The sequence below is a fragment of the Dermochelys coriacea genome, chromosome 2, assembly GCF_009764565.3.
Source record: "Dermochelys coriacea isolate rDerCor1 chromosome 2, rDerCor1.pri.v4, whole genome shotgun sequence".
Classification (NCBI taxonomy): Eukaryota; Metazoa; Chordata; order Testudines; family Dermochelyidae; genus Dermochelys; species Dermochelys coriacea.
This window is the reverse complement of record NC_050069.1, coordinates 13,110,573-13,131,231: the sequence shown is the minus strand read 5'-3', so window position 1 is coordinate 13,131,231 and position 20,659 is coordinate 13,110,573.

The window sequence follows — 20,659 nt, the reverse complement described above, 5'->3', positions numbered from 1 at the left end:
CGCTATCACTGAATGGTGAGCCGCCAAGCACACTATGCCCAGCGTATGTCACAGAAACTGAATTGCCTGTAAACCCTTCTTTTAATGGCTGCCACTTGCTGAGTTGAGCTCTCAAGCATGCTCAGGTTAGCCACTGTGCCTAGCTTGCAGTGGGAGAGAATGAATCCTTAAAATGGCTTCTGTACTGCAAGTTCCTGCATTGTATTGATGCACCTGTAAGCAGAGTCAGGATGAGCTCCACCCTGACATCTGGTAGTGAGTTATGGCAAGTTGTGGAAAAGAACTTCAGGGGCTGATCTCATTTGCATAGGCACACCCACCCTGCCTAGCATGAGCCCATAGCTGCCCAAATGGTCACTTTGGTTGCTGTGGGATCCCCAGTTTCTCTGTTATTGGGGCAGGAAGAATAAATTGTTGTTATCCTGATTTATGTGAATCAAGGACAGTGGAACTGTACTTGGCCTTTTGTTATGATGGCGGGACTCACCATCAACTTAGTAGCACTCGCTAGGCTAGGGACATGGATTCCAAAGCTCAGTGACTTAATGGGGAGGGGATAGGTATTAATGCTTGGTGGCATGGGGCCCCTCTGGTGAGGGCCCTACATGTCAATTACACCTTCTTCTTCACTGTGGAATGTTAGAGCTAATTTTGATTCTATTAGAAATCTGGTTACAGACTGCTGAGCTGAATTCACTTTAGGCTAATGGTGCACCAGCCCTGAGGCTCCCCTACTACAAGCTGAAATCACAAAAGACCTAAAATTACTAAGAGCTGAAATCACTGAGTGTTGTGTTAAGTAGTGGGGGAGCCTGAAGATGTATTGTGGAGCAGTTTGTGGGATGGCTGGAGCAGCTTGTGGGATTGCTGGCAGAGTGGAGGGGCTGGTGGGATGGCTGGAGCAGCTCATGGTTGGGGGCTGGCAGAGCAAAGTGATTCATGGGATGGCTGGTGGAGCGGAGCAGAGCCCCATGGAGAGGTGGGGCAATCGGCTTTGGACCACATAAGGTGCCCCTTAACCTTCCCATTTCCACCCAGGTTGGGAGGTAAAACTCTGCAGATAAACTTTCAAACTCTGGGGCTGCACTGACCAGGGACAGACTTTTGGGTTGTTGAACTTTTGTGACTTTGGGTAACTTTTTGGTTGCTGGACTCAAGAACCAAAGGGAAAGGACATGGCCCAATTTGCTTGGGATGGGATTTGCTCATGGGTTGTGTTATGAATCCTGTTGGTGGTGTTTCCCCAACATAATGCCACATTGTTTCTCTTGTTGTTAAAAAGGTTTTTGCTACACTCAGACTCTGTGCTTGTGAGAGGGGAAGTATTGTCTCTTGGAGGCGCCTGGTGGGGGTGGTATATATTTGTCCCAGGTCGCTGAGTGGGGGCTCAAGCCGGGTTTGCATTGTGTTATTGGAATGGAACCCCTAGATTCTGAACCCAGCCCTTGTTGCTGCCACCTCTGATGGGCAGAAGGGTTACACACCTATGTCCTGGCCCCTTCTTTTCTCTGCCCTTGTCACGCTATTTTAAAATGAGACTTAGGGGCCTTAGCTCCTTCAGTCTCTCTTAAAAACCTCTGGCCATATTAAATGTACTTAACCCTGTATCAGTACAGTCCCTGCCCCAAGGCCTTTACAGTCTAGAAGACAGATGGAACATCAAGCCTATACTAAAGGTAGCTGCTGTGGGTGCATATGGTTTATCACTTGAGTTCCATGACAAGCCCCTGGCAGAACCATCAGATCTGCAGTAAGAAGTTCATGAAGCCATGTATATAGCATTGATCTGAAGCCAGGGGAAAGACTTCCTTTGACTTTAATGGGCTTTGGATCAGACCCAGCGCTAACCTATGTGAACACCATGCACTTATCACTGAGGCCTTCATCTGCCCTGCTATGGTTTGTCAAACACAGTTGTCTTCTTGCCTTAAACTAGGCCCCAATCCTATATCCACATGGATCCTTGCTGAAGTCCAGCAAAAGACCCAGTTCCCTTGATCTCCCCCACCCTCTTCAGACTCCATCTAGCACCTTTTCCTATCCCCTAAGGCCTCCTCACTTTGTATAAATTAAGATTGTAAGAGGCTCATGTACTACAGTAATGGGAGTCTTAAAAGTACCATAGACTCCTTCCCTCTGAATTCTCCCTCTTTCTCTCTCACCCCCTGCCCTGTTCTACTTTGTCCCTCTCCTGCCCACCCAGTGTATCTCCTTCCCTTGCATACTGTGCCCCCTCTCTCTCTCCTTCCTGCAGGCTCCATCTCTCTGCCCGTAGGTCTTTCACTCCCTCGCCTCACAGCTTCCCCGGATTGACCAAGGGCTCTCTCCACCTCCTTGCTACTCCCTAGTTCCTCCTTACCCCCACAAGGGTCTCTCATCACCCCTCATCCCCCATATCTTCTAGCTCCCCTCAGCCCTCGACCATCCTTCTTTCCCTATCTCAAATGCTGGAAGAGAGGTGGGCAAGAGCTATGAGGCAATTGCCTCCTCTCCTTGCCCCCCAGCTCTGTGACTCAGGGAAGGAGCTCGCAGGGGTTGAAGCATAGAACCAAATCTATAGCAGTGTAGTCAATTATTTTTTTTTTGTCAAGGTCTAACTTTCTTGGTCAAGGTCCAGACTCCAGAGAAAATAATAACCCCAATAACTATATGTGAAAAGATTTCAGGGCCGTCCAAAAGCATCTGATGGTCCAGATTTGGCCTGCAGTCCCCGTATTGACTACCCCTGATGTATAGGCTGCCCAGAGGTAACAGCGGCTGGGCCACTGCTTCCCCAAGTGGTAGCAACCTGGAAGAGTAGGGATTCTCTTTATGCTCTGAGCTGAAAAAGAGGTGTATAGAAAGAGGCAGCACCCCTCACGGCCTTCCCATCACGAAGGGGATACAACACCACCTATCACAATGAAGCAATTGGCCCTTTTGTGCTATAGCATTTAAGAGGAAGCTGCTAGAATGTATAGCATACAGCATAACACGCTGATCAGGAAGAATGCTCTCGCATAGCACGTACGTACTAGTCCCTGGAGCACTTAACACATTTAATTTCAGACTACGCTATACTCAGGCCCAATTATCCTTCTTGTGAGAAATTTGCGAGCTATGGCTATATTATCAATTATTAAACTCAGACAATTAAACACATTTAGCAGATCCTGAATTCATTTGCTTCAAAGCCCCTGCTACCTGTTTCTACCCAGGAAATACTACATCATTTGGCCACAGTATCTGAATTAGAACCTCCATTAAATGGACTGCATGTCTTCAGCACCTTGCAATGTTTAAGTGCAAGGCCATTCAACGTGACCCTAAATATCAAACTTTTAAAGCAGTTTCCCTTTTCTATTGCATTTCAGGGCAATGAGGAGGGAGTGCAATTGTTAGTTCTTTTATGCCCTTGGGAAAGCCCTAAGACTAACTGGTTAAAATTAAACAAAAAATGTGGGTTGAATCTACTAAAAAAAAAATCTGAAAATGAGATTTAGGCTGTGGATTGCCTCCTTAACCTTGCTTTGGCTATGCAATAATGGTTGTTATCATAAGAATTAGTAAGATCTACAGTACTATGGAATGGTCTCTGAAAGGAAGCGATGAAAGCTAGATGCATCTAAAATTAGATGGGGTGTGTGAGAAAGGCCTACACAATATATATTGAGGGGAACAGTTCAGCAGACAAACCACTTCTACTCCTAAGAATAGTTACCTGTTCTGGTTGAAAGTTGTTACTGGAGGTAAAGATCATATTATTTAACTCTGAATTGTGGTAGCACCTAGAGGCCAGGTAAAACAGTGGTCTCTCTCCTTTACATTTCAAAAATATTGATCATTGAAGCAAGATCCAAATCAAGTCTTTACCAGCTATATTGTGAGGGTGAGCAGCCTTTTGAGAGACACTTCAATTATCCATGTATCATGTTAACAACTCTATTTTATGGAATTTGCCCCCATCCAAAAAATGCCTGGCACATCGCGTGTATACATACACATACACTTATTCTGAGTCCAGAAGGAGATGAGAGGCAGACCAGTTGAAAGTCTCTGGGTACAGATGAAAGGGGGAAAAAGAGGGGAGATGTCATGGTAGGGGGTCTATTCCAGACCACAAAATTAGCAGGAGGAGATAGATGAAGCATTTATAGAACAAGTAACAAATATCTAAAACACAAGACGTAGTAGTAATGGGGGACTACCCAGACATCCGTTGGAAAAGTAATATTGCAAAACGCAACATTTTCAAATAAGTTCTTCATGTATTGGCGACAACTTGTTTCAGAAGATGAAGAAAGTAATCTGCAGAACGGACACTTTAGACTTGATTCTGACTAATAGAGTGGAATTGGTTGCAAATCTGAATGTGATTTGAATGAAAGTGATCATGAAATGATAGATTTCATGATCCTAAGGAAAAGGAGTAAAAACAGCTGAATAAGGAAAATGGACTTAAAAAAAAAGCAAGACTAACAAACTGATAGGAAACGGTCCTGTGGGAAGAAAATCTAAAGGAAAAAGGAGGTCAAGAGAGCTGGAAGTTTCTTAAAGAAACAATATTAAAAGCTCAACATCAAATGATCTGGGTGCAATGGAAAGATAGGAAGAATAGTCATAGGGCAATATGGCTCCATCAGGAGCTCTTGAATGAGCTGAAAATCAAAAAGGAATCCTGCAGAAAGTAGAAACATGAACCAATTGCAAAGGACAAGTACAACAGAATAGTACAAGCCTACAGAGACAAAACCAGAAGCTAATGCACAAAATAAGTTATACCTAGCAAGGACAGAAAAGGCAATAAGGGGTTTTATAAATACATTAGGAGCAAGGAAAAAAGGGTTGAGAGCTAATAACAGATGACATCAAGATGGCTGAAGTTTGTAATGCCTACTTTGCTTTAGTCTTGACTAAAAAGCAGATACTTAACACACTGAAGGGAGAAACAAGGGGGAAAGAGCACAAGCCAAAGTAGGGAAAGAACAGGGTAATTAATATTTAGATGTATTCAAGTCAGCAGGGCTGGATGAATTTCACCCAAGAGTATTTAGGGAACTAACTGAGGCAATCTCAGAATCATTAACAACTATCTTTGAGATCTCATATAGGAGGGGTAAGGTCCCTGAGGACTGGAGAAGGGTAAACATAGTACATACCTTTAAAATGAGAAACAAAGAGGACCTGGGGATTTATAAAGCAGTCAGCCTAATTTTGATACCTGGAAAGATAATGGAACAAATCATTAAACAATCAGTCTGTAAGCACCTAGAGGGTAATAGGATTATAAGGACTAGCCAACATGGCTTTGTCAAGAACAAATGAAACTAACTTCCTTCTTTGACAGCGTTACTGGCCTAGTGGAAGGAGTAAGCTGTACAAGTGATATTTCTTGATTTTTAGTAAGGCTTTTGACACAATCCCACATGACATTCTCATGAGCAAATTTGAGAAATGTGGTCTAGATGAAATTACTATAAGGTGGGTGCACAACTAGTTGAAAGACCGTACTCAAAGAACAGTTCTTGATTGTTCACTGTCAAACTTGGGAGGTATACCTAGAGAGGTCCTGCAGGGGTCAGTACCAGGTCCAATACTATTCAGTAGTTTCATTAATGACTTAGAAAGAAGAGAGGAAAGTATGATAATAAAATGTGTGGATGATACCACGCTGGGAGGGGTTACGAGCACATTGGAGGACAGGATTAGAATTCCAAATAACCTTGACAAATTAGTTGATTTCAGACCAGTTCCCTAGATGAAATTCAATAAAGATAAATGCAAAATGCTACGCTTAGAAAGGAAAAATCAAACGCATAGCTACAAAATGTAGAATAATTAGGAACTAGTACTGCAGAAAAGGATTTAGGGGTTATAGTGGATCACAAGTTGAGTATAGGCCAACAATATGATACAGTTGCAAAAAAGTCTAATACCATTCTAGGATCTGTTAACAGGACTGTCATAAGACGGGGAGATCGTTATCCCTCTCCCCTTGGCATTGGTGAGGCATGAGCTGGAGTAGTATCTAGTTCTGGGCACTACACTTTAAGAAAGATGTGGATAAACTGAAAGAATCCAGAGGAAAGTAACAAAAATGATAAATGAAAAGGAGTACTTGTGGCACCTTAGAGACTAACAAATTTATTTGAGCATAAGTTTTCGTGAGCTACAGCTCACTTCATTGGATGCATCCGATGAAGTGAGCTGTAGCTCACGAAAGCTTATGCTCAGATAAATTTGTTAGTCTCTAAGGTGCCATAAGTACTCCTTTTCTTTTTGTGGATAGAGACTAACACGGCTGCTACTCTGAAACCTGTCAAAAATGATAAAAGGTTTATAATACCTCACTTGTGAGAAAAGGTTAAAATAACTGGACATGTTCAGTCTTCTGAAATGAAGACTGAAGGGGGACCTGATAAGTCTTCAAATATGTTAAGGGCTATTGTAAAGGGGACTGATCATTTTTCTGCACATCCACTGAAGGCAGGACAAGAGGTAACGGGCTTAATCTCCAGTAACAGAGATTTAGGTTAGATATTAGGAACAAGATACTACTTATAAGGATAGTTAAGCATTGAAATAGGCTGATTGTGGAATCCCCACCTTTTGAGGCTTTTAGGAACAGGGTAGACAAACACCTGTCAGTGATGGTCTAGTATACTTGGCCTTCTCTGTGAAGGGTCCCTTGCAGCCCTACATTTCTATGATTGCCTATATAAAACAAACTGTAATGTGATTGAAAGAGACAAGTTGAAGAGATGGCACTCAGCTGCTACTGCGCTCTTCAGCTATGACTAATGTTATTATCTAAAGCATAATGAAGTCCATTGTGCATCTGAATCTGTTTTCCTGGCAGACCTGAATGGAAGGGGGATGGATTATAATGCAGCCCACTAAGGAGAGCTGAATATGAACAGAACTCAAATTGTTGAAACCCTCTCCTCAGTTTTTCATCGTTTTAGCTTAATCCAAACTGCTTCCCCAATGATACATACCTGTGTATATGAAGAATACTAGAAAATTTAAATCAGAAGTGCTTTGTGCTTAATGGAACCCAGACAATAATTCCCAGCTACATTTAAAGTAATCACTTTACTTCAGCAGCTGCATGGGGAAAAATACATTTTTAATGTAAAAAATATGTTCAAGTACAGTGTGAATTCAGCCATTATTTATTAAATGTTTGTGTCTTCTAGGACATTGGTAAATATTGACCCAAATTCCCACATTGAGACACACCCCGGAGCTCAATCCATAATACCAAATCCCTTGAACTATCCATTCATATGCCAGTTCCTTCTCTCCTCCAAGTATAAGTGCGTTCTAGGGTAGGTTAGAAGATGTAGGCCCTAATCTAGGAAAGTGGACCTTTATATACACAGAGCAGAGTCCTACTGATTTCAGTGTGCTGAGTTCTTTTGAAAACCTGGCCATTAATCTCCTTGTGCCTCAGCTGCCCATCTGTAAAATGGAGATAAGAGAATTTACCAATCTCACAGGGTGATCCAAAATCTACCAATAATTGGAAGTATTCAGATGCTATGGCAATGGGGGATGGATAGATCATCCCAAAAGACGCTGTTCAAATTCTAATTCTTCAATCTGTATGGATGCAAAAGCTTCCATGGGAGCCAATGAGAGTCTTGGGTGTGTAATTGATGTGGGATTGGGCCAAAAAAGGAATAAAATATGCTCTTGTGTCTAGCAAAACATCACCCTTTGAATGGGGTAATTTGAAAGTTAATACTACTTTCTACTAGGGGCACCTTAGTACCAGAAACTTAAAGCAAATTAGAAGGAGTCCAAAAGAAAGGAAATGATCAAAAGGCTGAAAGTACGGTGTTATGAGGAAAATGTAAACAATTGCACATACTATATGAGGCTTGGCTAATCCAATTCAGGGAACTGGTAATTGTATAGTGAAAGTGTGTTGACTGCAAGGAGTGAGAGGAATTGTTTTGGATGGTGAAAGGATATATATCTAGAGTAACTGCATGTAGGATGTACAGTGAATGTACAGCGGTGGGATCTGCTATAGAAAAGGCTCTTCACTGATGCAGTGGGAGTCCCATCAGTTGAGACCTATAAAAGCAGACTAAGCAAGTCACTATAAACCTTTCTGAAAGAAATGCTTCTGAGTTGGAAAGACATACCTGAGAATTTTCCACCATCTTTAATTTGTAATGTAAACACATCCGCACCAAAATGGCTTTTTAAAAAGTAATTTTGGATCCACAGAGCCCAGGGGTCATGGCAGCTGGTGATCACCGGAACCGATTCCCACTTCACTTACTCAATACAACTGATTTTGCAACAGGGTTTTTTCCATTAGAGTAATTTGCAAATACATAAACCCTTAGCATGGAACCAAATGACTCTATAAATGAGCCCTTTGACTTTACCTTTGCTTCTGGTACCTTTTCATAAATCTGCTTGCTTGAGATTGCTGTCCTTGTACTGAGTTCCTGGAGTGTAGCAGACATGGATATAAATTCTCTTCGTCATGATAGATTATGATGCATGATACGAGGCTGAATCATTCTCCCCTATTAATGCTAAATAGGCTGCAGAGAAATTAGTCTGGCTGTTTTTTTTCCAGGGCAGGAATAATAATAATTTATTGTAGACCCTTATAAGTGATTTCATGTCTACAACTCAAGACCACCCACAGAAGAATTAAAAGGCATGAGTTCAGACAAAAGGAATGTGAAGTAATGTGAAAACTATAGCGTTAAACCTGCTACCAGGGAACAACTGCTTCCATATTTCTTATGACAGGTTTCAGAGTAGCAGCCGTGTTAGTCTGTATTCGCAAAAAGAAAAGGGGGACTTGTGGCATGTTAGAGACTAACAAATATGCTCAAATAAATTTGTTAGTCTCTAAGGTGCCACAAGTACTCCTTTTCTTTTTGCATATTTCTTATGAAGTTATCAGGAAGTCCTTTAAACTTTATTAGGATGTGGTTTCTGATTGAATAGGTTAGCAAAAGACAGTCATGAATCAAGCTCAACATTTATTTCTTGGGTGGCAGCCTCCTTCATGAGGCTGGGCTGATAGCATTCAGGACTATTGAGGTTCAAACAGCCTCCAATCTTTTGAAACATTCAGGTGGGGAGGGGCCGGATGTAGCATTGTATCTAAAGCAGAGGTGGGCAAACTATGGCCTGCGGGCCACATCCGGCCCGCGGGACCGTCCTGCCCGGCTCCTGAGCTCCCAGCTGGGGAGGCTAGTTCCCAGCCCATCCCCACTGTTCTTCCCCCCCCACCCCCTCGCAGCCTCAGCTCGCCATGCCACCAGCGCTCTGGCCCGCCGCTCCTGCTGGGCAGCAAGGCAGCGGGGCTGGCTCCGGCCAGGCAGTGGGGCTGCGAGTTCCTGCTGCTCTGAGCGGCATGGTGAGGGGGCGGGCAGTGGGGTGGGGGTTTGGATAAGGGGCAGGGGGTTCTGGGGGGCAGTCAGGGGGTGGGGAACAGGGGGGTTGGATAGGCATGGGAGTCCTGGGGGGCCGGTCAGGGGTATGGATAGGGGTCAGGGCAGTCAGGGGACAGGCAGCAGGGGGGTTGGATAGGGGGTGAGGTCCTGGGGGGCGGTTAGGGTTGGGGGGTCTTGGGAGGGGGCAATCAGGGGACAAGGAGCAGGGGGGGTTGGATTGGTTAGGGGTTCTGGGGGAGGGCATGGGGAAGGGATAGCTCAGTGGTTTGAGCATTGGCCTGCTAAACCCAGGGTTGTGAGTTCAACCCTTGAGGGGGCCATTTAGGGATCTGAGGCAAAAAATGGGGATTGGTCCTGCATTGAGCAGGGATTGGACTAGATGACCTCCTGAGGTCCCTTCCAACCCTGATATTCTATGATTCATCAACTTCAGTGGAGCTGGGATATCATCTCATATTTCCCAAATTTGGGAGGTATTCAGGCCCATCACAAATTCACACTAGAACTTCCTCCATTTTCTGATTCCTTCAGTTCACTCACATGTCTGCTAGGCAACAGTCTTGTTCCAATTAAACTCAATGTCAAGTGCACATTTGAAAATAGGGCTGCTTCTTTTTGGGTCCCTACATATGAAGACTCCTAGTTTGAAAATATTGGACTGAGTGACTTGCCCAAGACTACACAGTGAGACTCAGGATTGACATGATCCTGTAGACCAAATTCTGATCCATCCAGAGCTGCACAATTCCTCCCTACCCTCCTGAGTCAGTGCCATTCCGGAGAAGAAGGTGAGCAGGCAAGGGGCAAGTTAGAAGCAGGAGATGTGCTTCAGTAATCTGGGACGATGGAAGTGTTATTCACTAATATAAAATAGAGCAACCTCAGGTGTGTTCTAACTTGCACTGGGAGCTAGTTTGATTCCCGAGGGGGAGGGTGGCATAAAACCACCTATACTTCCTCCCCATCATGTGTGCCAAGCTTTGTTCTGTCCTTATAAACCATGCTGATCATGCCTTATAATTCATGTTGGAAAAGTATAGGCTAACACAGGAAGTCTGTGGTGGGGAGGGGAATTGAATACAGGTCTCTTGAATGTGAGGCTAGGGCGCCAATCATTGGATTATACTTCATCCTGGGAAAGAAGCAATCACTGGGGATCAAGTTTAGCCTCCTTTCATCTATGATGTGTAAATCATACAAATGAGAATATCCGGTGTAAGATTTCAGTCTCCTGATGGCACCAGTATTGACGAGTAAGAATAATGTATAACTATGTCACCTAATTGAAAGAGAATTGGATGTTTTAATTTATAGGATGACATTCTAGTCTGAACCACAGAAAACAGTTAACCTGCAAGTACTAAATAAAGACTTGTCCACAACTGAACTGTTAAATGGTTAAAGATCAAAGTGATTTATGATAAAGCAACTCTACCACTCAATATATTAGTCTTGAAGTTGCTTCAGCACTGAAACTTAAATTCTTCCATTTTCATAGACAAGAATGTCAAGCACCCAAGTTCTTCATCTATCCAGTGACGTTCCAAACCAGTGCAAATAGATTAAATGAGGGACTTCCTCCAACTTATCTCCAGTACTCGATAACCTACTCATTCCTGAAGTCAGCTACATTTTTTTTATCACAGGCCTTATTAGCTAGGTCATTCTAATTTTGCACATGTAATGAATATTGAGCAAATATTTCAAAATCAAAATAATTTCAAATCAATATTTCATGAATATTGAGCAAAACACACTTGAAAAGATTTGTAATGGTTTGATTGGGACACTTCAACTGTAAGAGCAAGCAACAATTTGACCAGCGATAGAAACTATTTTCAGATCCAACTGATCCTTGAAGCCCTTATTCCAGCAAAACTGCCATTGGAGTTGCTCTAATTTTGCCCGTGTAAGGAAAAATGACATTATTAAAACCCCACTTTATCTTGCACATTATTAATGCTCAGAATTTACTCTGCTAATCCTTGTGGAATAGGGATTATTTCTTCATATATATTTGTACAGCACCATGCACACTGGAACCTTAGTCCCAATTGAGACCTCTGATTGTAACCATAATATAAATTTAATATAAATAAACTAAAAATAATAAGTAAAAGAGTGCATTGTATCAGTATATCTCCAGTGACTTTATGAAGAACACTTTATAAAGTTTGACCCAAATTTACAAAGGGACTTAAGTATCTAAATACCACATTCAGGCAACCCTATGATGTACAAAACCTCCACTTGGCTACCACCTACCCCTTTAGGCAGCTAAGCTCACTTGGCACCCTTACTTTTTCTGTAAAGTGCCCTAGATGACTAAATTTCTGTCTCTGGGTTCACACTGCTGCTTCACTCTAGGTGTAAAGTATTTTAGGTAATCTGTCAGACTATCTCCTCTCTTAGTGTCTGAGACTGTTTATCAGCCTCTGTCATAAATATAAAGGGAAGGGTCACCACCTTTCTGTATACAGTGCTATAAAATCCCTCCTGGCCAGAGGCAAAATCCTTTCACCTGTAAAGGGTTAAGAAGCTAAGGTAACCTCGCTGGCACCTGACCCAAAATGACCAATGAGGGGACAAGATACTTTCATATCTGGAGGGGGCGAAAAAGGTTGTCTGTCTGTGTGATACCTTTGCCAGGAACAGATCAAGGATGCAAGCCCTTCAACTCCGGTAAAATTAGTAAGTAATCTAGCTAGAAAATGCGTTAGCTTTTCTTTGTGTTTTGGCTTGTAAATTGTGCTGGAAGAAATGTGTATCCCTGTTTTTGTGTCTTTTTGTAACTTAAGGTTTGCCTAGAGGGATTCTCTCTGTTTTGAATCTGACTGCCTGTAAGATTATCTTCCATTCTGATCTTACAGAGTTGTTCTCTTTTTGTTGTTGTTGTTGTTGTTTGTTGTTCTTCTAATAAAGTTCTGAGTTTTATGAATCTGATTGGGTGTTTTGAGTCTTAAAAATCCAAGGGGGTTGTGCTCATCTTGTTTATTCTCAAGCCTCCCCAGGAAAGGGAGTGTAAGGGTTTGGGGGATATTTTGGGGAAATAGGTTTCAGAGTAGCAGCCGTGTTAGTCTGTATTCGCAAAAAGAAAAGGAGGACTTGTGGCACCTTAGAGACTAACAAATTTATTAGAGCATAAGCTTTCGTGAGCTACAGCTCAATAAGTGAGCTGTAGCTCACGAAAGCTTATGCTCTAATAAATTTGTTAGTCTCTAAGGTGCCACAAGTACTCCTTTTCTTTTTGGGGAAATAGGAACTCCAAGTGGTCCTTTCCCTGTTCTTTGTCTAAAACACTTGGTGGTGGCAGTGTTTTACCTAATCCAAGGGCAAGGACTTTGTGCCTTGCGAAAGTTTTAACCTACACTGGTAGAAATAAGCTTAGGGGGTCTTTCATGTGGGTCCCCACATCTGTACCCTAGAGTTCAGAGTGGGGAGGGAACCTTTACAGCCTCCCAGAGGAAATAAAGATATTGTCTGGCCTAAATGACAGTGCATGGACCTTGGAGCCAGGAGTGCCTGAGTTCTCATCCTGTCTTTAACAGTAACTCCTGTGAAGCCAGGGCTGGCTCCAGGCACCAGCATTCCAAGCAGGCGCTTGGGGTGGCAGTCAGAAAGGGGCGGCAGAGTTTCTATGGTGGCAGCAATTCGGTGGCAGCTTCTCTCTCTCCTGCCGTCTGTGGCAGCAATTCGGCGGCGACCGGTTTTTTCACTGCTTGGGGTGGCAAAAACAGTCGAGTTGGCTCTGTGTGAACCCACTTAATTTATCTGTGCCTCAGTTTCCATACCTGTATAATAGGAATAAACATTTCCCTAGGTCATAGTGGAAGTAAAAAAAGTTGAATGTTCATACAGTGCTTTGAGGGTGTAAGACTCCATGTTAGATTATTACTTAATAATCATATGCACATAGAAATATTCCTTTAATCTCTGACCCTCAATGTTTTACAAAAACTAGGTCATTTGTTTTGCGTTTGCTGAATGTTATGTTGCTCACATAACTCATTCTTTATTTGTGAAGTTAAAAGCACTCAGTGTTGCACCCAGAACACACTGAGGTCAGTGCACGCACTTAAAGAACCAGTGTTCATCTTTTGTTCTGTGTGCATAAAGGCATTTTACTGAAGTATTCTGTTCTCAGTAGAGCGAATGATACATTCTCTGTAGCAGCATGTCCTTCTGAGAGGATGTCGGACTGTGAAATATTAATTAATGCTGATTCCTTGTGATAATTTAAAGTCTCTTCCTATTTAACTATTAATTCAAATATAATATTGGGAGGGAAATGAAAGGTGTTTTCACTTTTTCCTGCAACAACATTCTAATTTATACAAATGATGGCATAATTAAATGCCTGACATTAAATTACAATCTGCACTTCATGTAAACAAACATATTAAAACTGAGGCAGCTAGTCCTGAATGCAAAACCAGTCTGTGTGAATCAGGAATACTCCAAGTGCATTTGAGCCAGGGGACCAGATAATCTCCATCCAGAATATTGAAAGGTGTAGCACATGGAACTGCAAGTCCAATAGCAAGGATTTTTAATAAATCTATTGAATCCGGGGTGGTACTACATGAGTAGAGAATAGCAAATGTAGTACGTATATTAAAGAATGGGTAAAAATGTAATCTGGACAACTACAGACCCATTAGTCTTCCCTCAGTACTATACCAAGTTTTAGAACAAATTTTGAATTAAAAAATAAAGACATGGAGGTAAACAGAAAATGGGATAAAATACAACATGGGTTTATCAAAGATAGATCATTCTAGACTAACACAGTGTCTAAGATACCTAACTTTTTTATTTTTTAAGACAAGGGAAGTGCAGTAGATCCAATATACTGGGACTTCAGTAAACCACTTAACTCGGTACCACATGGAAATTTTTCAATTAAGATGGGGATTAGTACAGGAATTGTAAGGTGAGTAAGGAACTGGCTAAAGGAGTCAATAATGGGTTCTCCTTTAAGCACAACTCACCTTGCTTGAGGGAGGTCGCTAGTGGAGTTCCTCAAGAATCTGTCTTGGAACTGGTCTTAACATTTTCATTAATGATCTTGGCACAAAAAGTAGGAGTGTGCTAATGAATTTTGCTGATCACACAATGGAGAAAAGGCTCAGAATATCATACAGGAAAAACTGGATTGTCTTGAGGACTGTGTGATCTTGAAGACTGGTATAAAAGAAATGGTGAAATTGAATAGTACCAAGTACATAGTCATGCCCTTAGGGACTAACAACAAGAATTTCTGCTACAGGCAAAGGGCTCAATAGTTGGAAAAAATGAAGGAGGAGAAGCACCTGTCTCTGTGAGTTGATTACAGGATGACTATAAGCCATCAACATAATGCGGCTGTGGAAAAGGTAAATGTGACCCTAGGATGTATCAGACAAGGTAGAGAGAGAGAGAGAATTAATACCATTGTACAAGGCACTTGTAAGAGTTCATCTGTAATACTGTGTACAATTTTAGTCACCCAAGTTCAAGAAATAGGAATTCAAACTGGAACAGTGCAGAGATGGGCAGCTAAAATGATCACTGGAACGGAGAGCATATCTTAGGGGAGAAGACTAAAAGCTTCACTTGTTTAGCCTACCAGAATGAAGGTTCAGAGAAGATTTGAGTGGTAGGGGGTAACCACCAAGGAGGGAGAAAAGCTAAGTTAGAGGACAATGTTGGCACAAGAACAAATGGGTATACACTGGCCATGAATAAACTTAGGCTGGAAATTAGGTTTCTAACCATGAGAGGAGGGAGGTTCTGGAACAACCTTCCAATAGCAGTAGTGGGGGCCAACAACTGAACTAGCATTAAGATGGAGCTTTGTACATTTATGAATGGGATGATATCACAGGGTTGCCTGTGGTGAGAAGGCAGTCCATTCAAGTCCTATGTTCCCAATGCACGAAACACTAAGCATAGCCTGTCTATCCCTTTTCCACCAGGGCTGGTATCCCATATATGACCCTTGTAGAAATGTGCAGCATTAGCTACTGGCTTTCTTTATTATTGTTAACAAGAGAATATTAATTTAACAATATAATGTTAATGTAAATGATATGGGCTACATCCTCAGCAAATGTAAATCAGCATAGCTCCATCAGCTTCAATTGGATTACACCAATTTAAGCCAACTGAGGATGTGGCTCAGGGTTTAAGCTCCCCTTTTCTTCAGTCGTGCTCTGCAGAGTTACACCTGCTGAGGGTGAGCTACAGCTCACTTCATCGGATGCATTTGGTGGAAAAAACAGAGGAGAGATTTATATACACACACACACACACACACACACACACACACACACACACACAGAGAACATGAAACAATGGGTTTATCATACACACTGTAAGGAGAGTGATCACTTAAGATAAGCCATCACCAACAGCAGGGGGGGGAAGGAGGAAAACCTTTCATGGTGACAAGCAGGTAGGCTAATTCCAGCAGTTAACAAGAATATCAGAGGAACAGTGGGGGGTGGGGTGGGAGGGAGAAATACCATGGGGAAATAGTTTTACTTTGTGTAATGACTCATCCATTCCCAGTCTCTATTCAAGCCTAAGTTAATTGTATCCAGTTTGCAAATTAATTCCAATTCAGCAGTCTCTCGTTGGAGTCTGTTTTTGAAGCTTTTTTGTTGAAGTATAGCCACTCTTAGGTCTGTGATCGAGTGACCAGAGAGATTGAAGTGTTCTCCAACTAGTTTTTGAATGTTATAATTCTTGACGTCTGATTTGTGTCCATTCATTCTTTTACGTAGAGACTGTCCAGTTTGGCCAATGTACATGGCAGAGGGGCATTGCTGGCACATGATGGCATATATCACATTGGTAGATGCGCAGGTGAACGAGCCTCTGATAGTGTGGCTGATGTGATTAGGCCCTATGATGGTATCCCCTGAATAGATATGTGGACAGAGTTGGCAACGGGCTTTGTTGCAAGGATAGGTTCCTGGGTTAGTGGTTCTGTTGTGTGGTGTGTGGTTGCTGGTGAGTATTTGCTTCAGATTGGGGGGCTGTCTGTAAGCAAGGACTGGTCTGTCTCCCAAGATCTGTGAGAGTGATGGGTCGTCCTTCAGGATAGGTTGTAGATCCTTGATGATGCGTTGGAGGGGTTTTAGTTGGGGGCTGAAGGTGATGGCTAGTGGCGTTCTGTTGTTTTCTTTGTTGGGCCTGTCCTGTAGTAGGTGACTTCTGGGTACTCTTCTGGCTCTGTCAATCTGTTTCTTCACTTCAGCAGGTGGGTATTGTAGTTGTAGGAATGCATGATAGAGATCTTGTAGGTGTTTGTCTCTGTCTGAGGGGTTGGAGCAAATGCGGTTATATCGTAGCGCTTGGCTGTAGACAATGGATCAAGTGGTATGATCTGGATGAAAGCTAGAGGCATGTAGGTAGGAATAGCGGTCAGTAGGTTTCCGATATAGGGTGGTGTTTATGTGACCATCGCTTATTAGCACCGTAGTGTCCAGGAAGTGGATCTCTTGTGTGGACTGGTCCAGGCTGAGGTTGATGGTGGGATGGAAATTGTTGAAATCATGGTGGAATTCCTCAAGAGCTTCTTTTCCATGGGTCCAGATGATGAAGATGTCATCAATGTAGCGCAAGTAGAGTAGGGGCATTAGGGGACGAGAGCTGAGGAAGCGTTGTTCTAAGTCAGCCATAAAAATGTTGGCATACTGTGGGGCCATGCGGGTACCCATCGCAGTGCCGCTGATTTGAAGGTATACATTGTCACCAAATGTGAAATAGTTATGGGTCAGGACAAAGTCACAAAGTTCTGCCACCAGGTTAGCCGTGACAGTATCGGGGATACTGTTCCTGACGGCTTGTAGTCCATCTTTGTGTGGAATGATGGTGTAGAGGGCTTCTACATCCATAGTGGCTAGGATGGTGTTTTTAGGAAGATCACCAATGGACTGTAGTTTCCTCAGGAAATCGGTGGTGTCTCGAAGATAGCTGGGAGTGCTGGTAACGAAGGGCCTGAGGAGGGAGTCTACATAGCCAGACAATCCTGCTGTCAGGGTGCCAATGCCTGAGATGATGGGACGTCCAGGATTTCCAGGTTTATGGATCTTGGGTAGCAGATAGAATACCTTAGGTCGGGGCTCCAGGGGTGTGTCTGTGCGGATTTGTTCTTGTGCTTTTTCAGGGAGTTTCTTGAGCAAATGCTGTAGTTTCTTTTGGTAACTCTCAGTGGGATCAGAGGGTAATGGCTTGTAGAAAGTGGTGTTGGAGAGCTGCCTAGTAGCCTCTTGTTCATACTCCGACCTATTCATGATGACGACAGCACCTCCTTTGTCAGCCTTGTTGATTATGATGTCAGAGTTGTTTCTGAGGCTGTGGATGGCACTGTGTTCTGCATGGCTGAGGTTATGGGGTAAGCGATGCTGCTTTTCCACAATTTCAGCTCGTGCACGTCGGCGGAAGCAGTCTATGTAGAAATCCAGGCTGCTGTTTCGACCTTCAGGAGGAGTCCACCCTGAATCCTTCTTTTTGTAGTGTTGGCAGGAAGGTCTCTGTGGGTTAATGTGTTGGTCAGAGGTGTGTTGGAAATATTCCTTGAGTCTGAGACGTCGAAAATAGGATTCTAGGCTCAAGAAACTCCCTGAAAAAGCACAAGAACAAATCTGCACAGACACACCCCTGGAGCCCCGACCTGGGGTATTCTATCTGCTACCCAAGATCCATAAACCTGGAAATCCTGGACGTCCCATCATCTCAGGCATTGGCACCCTGACAGCAGGATTGTCTGGCTATGTAGACTCCCTCCTCAGGCCCTCCGTTACCAGCACTCCCAGCTATCTTCGAGACACCACCGATTTCCTGAGGAAACTACAGTCCATTGGTGATCTTCCTAAAAACACCATCCTAGCCACTATGGATGTAGAAGCCCTCTACACCAACATTCCACACAAAGATGGACTACAAGCCGTCAGGAACAGTATCCCCGATACTGTCACGGCTAACCTGGTGGCAGAACTTTGTGACTTTGTCCTGACCCATAACTATTTCACATTTGGTGACAATGTATACCTTCAAATCAGCGGCACTGCGATGGGTACCCGCATGGCCCCACAGTATGCCAACATTTTTATGGCTGACTTAGAACAACGCTTCCTCAGCTCTCATCCCCTAATGCCCCTACTCTACTTGCGCTACATTGATGACATCTTCATCATCTGGACCCATGGAAAAGAAGCTCTTGAGGAATTCCACCATGATTTCAACAATTTCCATCCCACCATCAACCTCAGCCTGGACCAGTCCACACAAGAGATCCACTTCCTGGACACTACGGTGCTAATAAGCGATGGTCACATAAACACCACCCTATATCGGAAACCTACTGACCGCTATTCCTACCTACATGCCTCTAGCTTTCATCCAGATCATACCACTCGATCCATTGTCTACAGCCAAGCGCTACGATATAACCGCATTTGCTCCAACCCCTCAGACAGAGACAAACACCTACAAGATCTCTATCATGCATTCCTACAACTACAATACCCACCTTCTGAAGTGAAGAAACTGATTGACAGAGCCAGAAGAGTACCCAGAAGTCACCTACTACAGGACAGGCCCAACAAAGAAAACAGAACGCCACTAGCCATCACCTTCAGCCCCCAACTAAAACCTCTCAAACGCATCATCAAGGATCTACAACCTATCCTGAAGGACGAGCCATCGCTCTCTCAGATCTTGGGAGACAGACCAGTCCTTGCTTACAGACAGCCCCCCAATCTGAAGCAAATACTCACCAGCAACCACACACCACACAACAGAACCACTAACCCAGGAACCTATCCTTGCAACAAAGCCCGTTGCCAACTCTGTCCACATATCTATTCAGGGGATACCATCATAGGGCCTAATCACATCAGCCACACTATCAGAGGCTCGTTCACCTGCGCATCTACCAATGTGATATATGCCATCATGTGCCAGCAATGCCCCTCTGCCATGTACATTGGCCAAACTGGACAGTCTCTACGTAAAAGAATGAATGGACACAAATCAGACGTCAAGAATTATAACATTCAAAAACTAGTTGGAGAACACTTCAATCTCTCTGGTCACTCGATCACAGACCTAAGAGTGGCTATACTTCAACAAAAAAGCTTCAAAAACAGACTCCAACGAGAGACTGCTGAATTGGAATTAATTTGCAAACTGGATACAATTAACTTAGGCTTGAATAGAGACTGGGAATGGATGAGTCATTACACAAAGTAAAACTATTTCCCCATGGTATTTCTCCCCCCCACCCCACCCCCCACTGTTCCTCTGATATTCTTGTTAACTGCTGGAATTAGCCTACCTGCTTGTCACCATGAAAGGTTTTCCTCCTTCCCCCCCCTGCTGTTGGTGATGGCTTATCTTAAGTGATCACTCTCCTTACAGTGTGTATGATAAACCCATTGTTTCATGTTCTGTGTGTGTGTGTGTGTGTGTGTGTGTATATATAAATCTCTCCTCTGTTTTTTCCACCAAATGCATCCGATGAAGTGAGCTGTAGCTCACAAAAGCTTATGCTCTAATAAATTTGTTGGTCTCTAAGGTGCCACAAGTACTCCTTTTCTTTTTGCGAATACAGACTAACACGGCTGCTACTCTGAAACCTGCTGAGGGTCTACATCTGCATATTTAGAATCCAGAGGACTTTCCCTACCAGATTATAACAGCTTGTAGTAGGTCAGATTTGGGTCTCCTTTTAAGGCAGCTATAGCAACCCAAAACTCAGCCCTTTAATGGCTAAATCTGCAGTGCAAATAGCCTGGTCTCTGACTTGTTATCAGGGTTATTGGTATTATTCTATTATCTACAGGTTCCTCTACCACCCTAATAACAATAGTAGCAGGATGCCTTCCAGGAGTGCATTATGTGACATGACTTACCTTGGTCATGTGTGGCTCACCTCACTCTCTCCCCGGGGGAAGCTCACCATACACAATGTGCTGTGTTCTGCTAGAGAAGGCAGGCTGAAGAAGTGAGCCTTGCATTTGGCGAGGAAGGTGCTGAGGTGTGTGATGGTCCCTGTGGGAGCTTGTCTTGGACCAGCCCTGCAGAGAGCTCTGTCTCTTGCACAGACAACCTTTACAGACAACCTTTACCCTTGTCATAAATATAAAGGGAAAGGTAACAACCTTCCTATATACAGTACTATAAAATCCCTCCTGGCCAGAGGCACACAATCCTTTTACCTGTAAAGGGTTAAGAAGCTCAGGTAACCTGGCTGG